We start from the raw sequence: 8,691 nt of genomic DNA, 5'->3' as shown, positions 1-8,691 counted from the left end.
CCCTTGACCGAGGATGGCATGTAAGATAACCAATGTGGGCCGACATGGGCCACAGTGGGGGAGACCCTGCCCCACCCAGGGAAGGGCAGACAGTTTCCAGATCAGATCAACGGGAGCAGGCCCCGCAGAGCCAGGGAGGCAAGGAGAGCAACGGTTCTCCACAGGAGGGGCCATCTGCCCATGGCATGCAAGGTTGGGCAGGCTTCGGCTGAACACAGGGATAGAGATGGTTCAGACAGAGGGAAGAGCCCTTGCAGGATGGAAGAGGAAGTGTGGGGGGGATGATCTGTCCCAAGTGCTGAACCCAGGATGCAGATGGGGGCATGGGGGAGCAGGCAGGATAGAGGGAGTCTAGTTAATCCAGTGGCCACAGGGGGCCACTGAAGGGTTTGGGTAGTGGAGAGGGATGGATTCCATGTGAGTGAGAGTCCTGGAGGGTCCCCACGGGCTTCCTCGGGGTTGCAGGAGCAGCTTGCCTGAGAACACAGGGACAGGGATGACCTGAAGGACCAACTTTGCTAAAGCTGGATCACGAGCAGGAGCCTGGACGGGGCGTGTGGATGCCTGTGTGAGCGGGTGTGTGGGGTGTCCCCAGCCCCTTCTTGCCCCTCTAGAAGGAAAGCTCCAGGTGGCAGCCTGGCTGAGGTTGAAACAAAAACTCAGGCAGGGCGGCCGCAAACCTGCCAGGTGGGACGTCCCCCTCTTCCAAAGCCACCCTCTTTGGACTACTTGTCCCCTGTCACTGGAGAACTCAGGGTGGTGTGTCACTTGTTCTGATGACACAGATGACAATCAGGGGGTTTGAGCAATTAAAAAGCAGGTCCAGGATCCAGCAAGACAATCCCCCCAGGGGAAAAGAAATGGCTTGTGAATTGCATCATTAAAAAAGAAATCGGTGCTAGACAGAGGCTGGGAATCGGACTGAGTCACATGGACGCCTCCTGATGGACGGCCAGCTGCCAGCAACACCGATGCAGCCACAGTGACCTCATTTGGAAAGCAGAGACCCCACTTCACCTTAATGTTTTAAACTCTGATTTTTAGGAAAGCAGAGAGGAGGAGGTAAAGATGGTAAGAGTGTAACTGCCCATTTGGGCAGGAGGTGGTGTGACTGGCAGGGTAAGGGGGAGGGTGCTGAGGTCAGGGTTTCTCTGAAGCTGTCTCAGCCTCGAATCTGTGATCCGTTTCTATGGAGTCCATACCCCTGCCCCACCCAAGGGCTGCAGCCTCCCTCCCCCCTCCCCCACCAGCACCATGTGGGCATGTGACAGGCTTTTCTCTGTTTCTGCACACCATCCCTATAGGTAGGTCCTGTTATCCCCTTTGATGTCGGGGACACTGAGGCTCAGAGAGATGCATTCCTTTGTCCAAGATCACTTCCAGAGTCCCTGACTGCCCAACCCCAGAGGGATGATACTGAACGGGCTCTGGACACCTGTCTCGCCAGACTGGGAGGTGGGCAGCGTGAAGGAGTGCGGTGGGCAAGGGCGACCACCGAGGAGGTGAAGGCTGAGGGAGCACCCAGCAGGGCATGGGAGACTTGGCGGGAAACCCGCGCTCACACGTCTCTAACCAGCTTCCGAAGGCAGCTGAGGCCCCGGGGGCACCGACGGAGACCAGGCGGCAGAGAGGAGGGAGAGGGAGAGAGTCACCCCAGAGGAGGGAGCCCAGCGCCGTCGGGTGGCTGGGGTGCAGCGCTGGCCTCGGCTGGACTGGGAGAGCGCGGCTCCCTCAGCGCCCCTCCACACACCCCAGTCCCCTGGGCGGCCTCGAAAGGGACAGGAGGGCACTGCCGCCACCTCTGCCGCGACTCGGGAGTTTCGAGCCTTCTTCCCATGGTAGCGGTGGGGTCCCCAGCCTGGGAGACCACCCAGAGATTCAGAGACAGAGAGACAAAGAGATACTGGGTCGCAGCGGGAGAAGGCTAGCGCCGCGGAGGCGGGTGGGCGACAGGCAGGACCCCGAGAGGGCGGCGAGGCAGTGTCAGAGCGCGGAAAAGTGAGCGTCCAGTGGAAAGTGGGCGGACGAGGGGTCAGGAGCAAAGCCAAGAACCGAGGGGACACGCGAGGCGAGGAGCAGAGGCGGCAGCCAGAGTGGCTGTGGGACCGACGGTCAGAACCGAGGGCCGGGGAGGAAGCGGCACCCTCACCTCCAACCTCCACGCCCTGCGCCCCGCCCCTGGGCGCGCCAGGTAGCCCACCTTTGTCCGGGCGCGCAGCCAGGTGAGGCGGGAGGGCGGGGCCAGGGGCGGGCCGAGGCCCTGCCTTACCTGTCCGGCCAGCGGGGAGGGGGCCAAGGGGCGCGAGGCCGAGCGCCTGCGGGAGCCGAGCGCAGCCGAGGGCCGAGCGGCGGAGCCAGGACGGCGCGGAGAGGTGCGCGGGCGGCGGGAGGCTGTGCCCAGGCGGAGCGGGGCTGGGAGGAAGGGGGCGGGGGCGGGCGCGCGGGGAGGGGCCAAGGGAGGGGCCGGGGAGGGGCGCCGGCCGCGGGCTCGCTGCCCCCAGCCGAGGGGCAGCCCTGGCCCGGCCCGTCCCCGCGCGCTCCCGGCCGGCGCGCCCTCGCCAGCTGCGCTCGGCGTTCGGGGCCCGCTCCCCAGAGGCCCAGCCGCCGCTGCCGCGAGGGCGCGGGGCAGACAAAGGAGGCAGACAAAGGCGGGCGCAGCCCGGCGGTCGTGCGGGCACCGGGCGAGGCGGGCCCGCTCCTCCGGTGCGTAAGAGCCGCCTCGGCGGGGCCCCGGGGCGCGTGGGACGGGAGGGGCGCCGGCAGCGGTGGCGCCTCTGTAGCGGCTCCGCGGGGAGCGGGCGACAAAGGGCCACGGCGGGGGGTCCCTGGCGGACCCCAACAATGGATCGAGGTTGCGCGCTCAGCTGCGGCCGCGTCTGGCCAGGCAGGGGCCGCCGGGTCCCCAAAAGGATTATTCCGCCTAGGCTGTCAAATGGGACGGAAGAAATGCCCCGGGCGGGGAAGGCGGGACGGGGAGCGGCGGGGCCTTTGTGGCCTAGGAAAGTGCGCGTAGTGGGGGTGGCTCTCGGAGAAGTCTCCTTCTGGGGTGCACGGAGGGTCTTCCGAGTGCTGCCACCTCACCTGGGGAGCCGACGGCGCACCTGCGGCACCCTCTCCCGCCCCAGCAGGGAAGGAAGAAATACGCCCCGCACACACACGCACACACACACACGCACACACACACACTCACAAACAAACACACGCGGTCCGCCTCTCGCCACGCCTCGTCCAAAGCCTGCCTGAAGCGCCTCAGTTCGGCCCAATCAATCGGGACAAAGCTTGAAGCCGGCTCATCTATCACCGCGCGGGGCGCCAAGTCCTGACGACCCTGGGAGTGCGGGAATGCCGGATTATGGGTCCCACGGCCCCCATAACTCACAGCGGGGTCAGCCGGGGCCTCCGGCACTGCAAAGATCAAAGAGCAGTGGGGCGGGACCCTGACACGTGGAAAGCGGCGGCATCGCTGGGCGCCCAGAGCTTGCCGAGCGGCTTCCATTTCTCCAGAGCGTGACAAATCACAGCTTAGAGGTTTAAGAACTCGGCTCTGCGGTCAGGCTAGATGCCTGGGTGCCTCTTCTCAGCCATCCTGGGCAAGTTGCCTAACTTCTCTGAGCTCATCAATTTGCCCCTCTGGGGGTTCAGGACTAGAGGTAGTGGCCTATATAAGAAGATAATATTCCTAAGGCCCTGACCCCTAGGAAACTTCCAGAAAAATGAGTTGCCATTGTTATTGAAAGATTAATATCATAATGGGCACTAGAGGGTTTGGTGAGAATACTGTTTATTCACTGCAAGGCTTGAATCATTCATTCCCTAAGAATCTCTTGAACACCTACTACGTGCTGGCCAGCACAAAAATGCAGGGGTAAATGACCTGGACAAGAATCAATCCTTGCTCTGTGGAGCTCAAGTTCTAGTGAAGGAGACAGAACATAAACAAGTTAGCAAATAATCAGGTGGTGGTTAGTGCTAGGAAGACAACGCACATTCAGGAAAGAAAGCATAAGAGGTTTCCAAGAGGTGTGATTTTACATAAAACTGTCAGGAAAGCCATCTTTGGCAGTTGGGTTTGTTTATTTCGCAAAGAAAATGAAACATGTGACTGAAGGAGAATGCAGTTCAAAGGAACAGCCAGTGCTAAGGTCCTGAGGCAGGAGAATGCTTCATCTGTTCAAGGAAGGGATCTTGTGCAATAAAGTCAGACAGGAAGCTGGCACTGATCAGATGAGTCTGTGAAGGCCATGGTAAAGGCTCTGGGTTTTTTAGTCTTAGTTGGAGGGCTGTGAGCACAACAGAGACATGCTCCTACTTGGGTTTTAACTGATTGACTGATTTCTAAGCTTGAGGCTCGATTTCAGTGGGGTAAAGGCAAGGGCGGCAGGATTCTTCTCTTCAAGGAGAAAGCTGTGGTATGGCATTTATGCACCAGATGATAAACCCTGGAGACTCGGGCTCCAGGGCAGCTGTAGCTGTTTGGTGATCTTTTGATAAGCTTGAACTCTGTTCTCTGGGTTCTTCCAAAGTGATACGTGGGGAAATGGTGGATGTTAGGAGAGACCCAGACTCCTTCCCCAGCCAGGTTATGGCGACTTTGGCCCTCAGTTTCCTCATCTATAAGTTGGGGCAGTCAAATGGCCAAAGACCCATCAACTGAGGAGAGGGTAAGGAAAAATGTGGTGTATTCATGAGGGAATAGGATTCTGCCATAAAAAGGAACAAAGTATAATACCTGACACAACCTAGATGAACCTGTGACCTTGTGCTAGGACTAGGACCTAAAAGGCCACAAATTCTATGATTACACTTATAAGAACTATTCAGAACAGGAAAGTCCACAGAAGCAGCAGGTGGATTGGTGGCGGCCAGGGGCCAAGGGAAGGGAAGGCAGGGCCGGCTGCTGGTGGGGAAGGGGAATTTGGTTTTCGGGTGATGAATTAGGTGGTGGTGATGGATGCATGACTCTGCCTGTACTAAAAACAGCTGAATCACCCACGGAAAAGTCTGAACTTGGGCTTGTGAATTATATCTCAACAAAGATAGTATTTTTTTTTAAAGTGGTAGTTGAGCTGAATCAGTGATTCTTGTGGTTCAGGATGGCTTCAGAGAATCCGAAAACTCCGAAAATCGTGTAAGATATTTAGCGTCCTGGTGCATTTCTTTGAAAAGAGAGCAAAGTTTAAGAAGAGATGCTCTAAGGTCCCCCTGACCAACGAAGGGTCAATACCACTGGGAAGTCAGCAGAACCCCCCAGAGGGCCCGGCATGGGTGGGCTTTGGTCTGGCTGAGGTGTTGGAAGCTGTCCAGTGTTACTGGAACAAGATCAGGGTTCTGGTCATCAGTGGACCCCAAGATCAGGCACAGCTGTGCAGGCCCAGCCTCACTCCAGGCCAGGTGAGGGAGGAGAGGAGTGTCTGTGGGTCCCCACCCTCATCTTTAGGCTTCTCATGCCACAGGGATGTGTGTGCTTCCCTAGGTCACCGCGGGTGCTGCCGCCTTGGGAAGTGGAAACCGGGAGGTGGTGTAGCTATGAATGGTTAGGACATTGGCTCGTACAAAGTGGTTGTTCTGGGGACTTCAATAGTGAGCGTGGGTCTTAATATCATTGTCATCATGGCCATCAAATGAGCATTTATACACCAGGCACTATGCATTTTATGTTTTAACAAAGAGTATCCCATTAACTCATCCCTATGGAATTGACCCATTATCCCATTTTTCAGACGAGCAAACTGAGGTCCAGAGAGAGAAGGGCCTTGCTGTTGGTCACGGAGCAGTGCTGGGGAGAGAAGCAGGCCTGGTGGGCATAGGGGGCGCTGTGGGGAACATGGCAAAACCCTGCTTTGTTTTTGAAAACAGCTCTTCTCTCCACATCGCCACCTACAGCCCAGGCTCTGAAATCAGAGGTGTTTGCTCCTTACCCAGACCACACGGGACCGAGTTAGGCAAGTGCTGACGAGCTGCGTCCACCACAATTCCCTTCCTCCAGCAGGCTTTTTTTTTTTTTTTGGTGGGGGTACTGGGGATTGAACTCAGGGGCACTGGACCACTGAGCCACACCGCCGCCCTATTCTGTATTTTACTTAGAGACAGGGTCTCACTGAGTTGCTTAGGACCTCACTTTTGCTGAGGCTGGCTTTGAACTTGCCATCCTCCTGCCTCAGCCTCCTGAGTCGCTGGGATCCTTCCTCCATGATTCTTTGGTCCACGCATTTAACACACTCCCTGGGCACCTGAATTTGGCCAGGCCCTGGGTGAGGTGCTGAAAGACTGAGTGAGGCTGGGTCCCTGTTCAGGAGATATTCCAACTGCCTAGGCCTTGAGCATCAGTGGGATTGTCACCAGGCTGTGTGCCTCACTCACTATGTCTGTCCCCTTTTCCTGGTGTCCTGGGAACCTCAGGCAGGATAGGATAGCGAATCCATCCTGGGACCAGCTTCGGGGCATGGGAGTGAGCTCAGAGCATCTTGGGGTCTGGAGACTTCACTGGGTCTTGTTTTACCAGTGGGTTATGCTGTGATTGATTGCTCAGCGACCCCAGCACCCGCGCCGCCTGGGTGGGCCCCAGTCCTGGCTGGCTGCTGCTCAGCCTGTCTTGTGCTCACCTGCTCTGTTTCCATGTAGATGTCTCTTGGGAGTGTTTCCCCTTCAACCCCTTGCGGAGCCCTCAGGGGCCTGCTCCAGGCGGCAAATAAGCTCTTTCTCCCCCTTCACCCCACTCTTCCCTCCCAGCTGCCCTCCTCTGTATTGTCATTATGGTGGAAAACATGCAAATAACTTTGAAAAACAGTCTTCCGGCAAAGGGGTATTCAAAAATGTAATAAACTAACCCCATGATGTAATCTGGGTCCCACGGCCATCCATCACGCTGATACAATTAAGACATGAAGGACCAGATGGCCCAGAGACCCATGCACAGGTCCCCTGATGGTCCCATGCTGCATCGGACCCCTGCCCTTCCTCCTGCCCCGTCCCCAAGGAATTGCTCCCCTAAGACTGTCACGGCCTGTCACCAATAAAAAAGCTGCCAGGAGCAGCCTCCAGAGAGGGGTAAAGAAGGACCCTCTCGCTTTCCACAGTCAAACATCTGAAATCAGAAGGAGCCCAGGTTTGTAAGCCCCAGAGCGGCTCAGCCAGTTCTGTGTGGAAACGGCCCTCTCCTACGTGGTGTGATATGGCAGAGTCCCCAAGCATTGCTGTGCCCAAAATGTGCTGCCAAGTGTATCAGTTCCTGAAGCAAAATCATCTGTCCTTTGGGTTAAACATTGATATTTTACAAAATGCAAACTACAGTAGCAATTTCCATACTTCCTAGGGCATCCAGGCCCCTGGGGAGCTTGTTAAAGGGCCAGTGCCCTGCTGTGTGCCCTGATCAGGTAGGTCAGGGGGGCTGGATGGCCTTGTGTTTAATAGGCTCCCTGGGGATTTGGATGCAGATTTCCTAAGTCTGCATTTTGAGAATGCTCTGCTGCCATCCCTGGCTTAATCAGCCAGGTCACTGATCCCCTTCCCACTAGAAGTAAGTAGTTGCAGGTTTGAAGGCACCTGGGCGGAGCCATCCAGTAATGAGCTGCACAGGGTCAAACCTCCTGCCTAGATCTGTGTGCCAACAGATGGGACTCCCAATAATCTCTTACATCCCTGAGGTCAAGACAAAGTCCTCTTGGCTTCTGGTCCTGACCTGTTGTTGCGCATGACTCCACAGCATCTTCTCTTCTCTTAGATTTCCTATCTGTAAATTAAAGGGGTATATTATTAGTCAGCTTTTGCATCCCTGGGACCAAAATACCCAACAAGAACAACTTAGAGGAGGAAAAGTTTATTTTGGGTCAGTCCATGGTAGGCTGAGTCCATTGCTCCTCCAAGGGGAGGCAGAGCATCCTGGCTGAAGGGCAGGAGGTTGAAGGGTGGAGGAAAGCTGTGCAGGCCCTGGGCAGCCAAGAAGCAGAGCAGGGGACAAGGGAAGATGAACCCTTCCAGGGCAAGCCGCGCCTGCCTACTGTCACCATCCAGTCACTCAGTCCATCCAAACTTGGACAGACTGATTAGGTTTTAATGCCCACCATCTAATCATTTCACCCCGGAATATTCCTGTATTCACAAAGGAGCTTTTGGAGGACAGGTCATATCCAGATCCTAAGAGGGGAGACGTGAATTGGTTGAAGCTCTCGTGTCCAAACAGGCATCAGAGCTGTGTTCGTATCCCACCTGTGTGATTTTGGTGAATGGAAAGAACATCTCTGGGCCTCTTTGCCATTCACAAAGTGGAACTGTAAAATGGATACTTAGCTCCTAGGACTAATGAGGGAATTAAAGAAATCAGGGGTGCTCAATCCATGATGGTGATTATTTTAATGTTATCACCTCCGAGGGCCTTTTCCGTTCTTCCAGACTTTGTCCATGCCTCTAGGGGACTCCAGAGCAGTAAAGTGTAAAGGCAGAAGGCACCTCTGCCTTCCTCCTGCAAGCTGTGTGATGGACAGCTTTTTTCACCCCTGACCCCAACCTCATTTGGCTCATCTGCAGAAAGGGGACAATCCTAGCAGGCCACATGGAGTTATTCTGAGGACTTTCTGAGACAGTCCAGGAATCCAGTGCCTAGCACTAGGCTGGGACTTTACAGGGGCCAGCTACTGTTAACAAGTAGGAAGTTTTTCCTCTTGGGCGGTCAAGCCAGGCTGCACTTAGGTCCAG

This window comes from Urocitellus parryii, chromosome 11, assembly GCF_045843805.1.
Source record: "Urocitellus parryii isolate mUroPar1 chromosome 11, mUroPar1.hap1, whole genome shotgun sequence".
Taxonomy (NCBI): Eukaryota; Metazoa; Chordata; class Mammalia; order Rodentia; family Sciuridae; genus Urocitellus; species Urocitellus parryii.
This window is presented reverse-complemented; position numbering follows the sequence as displayed.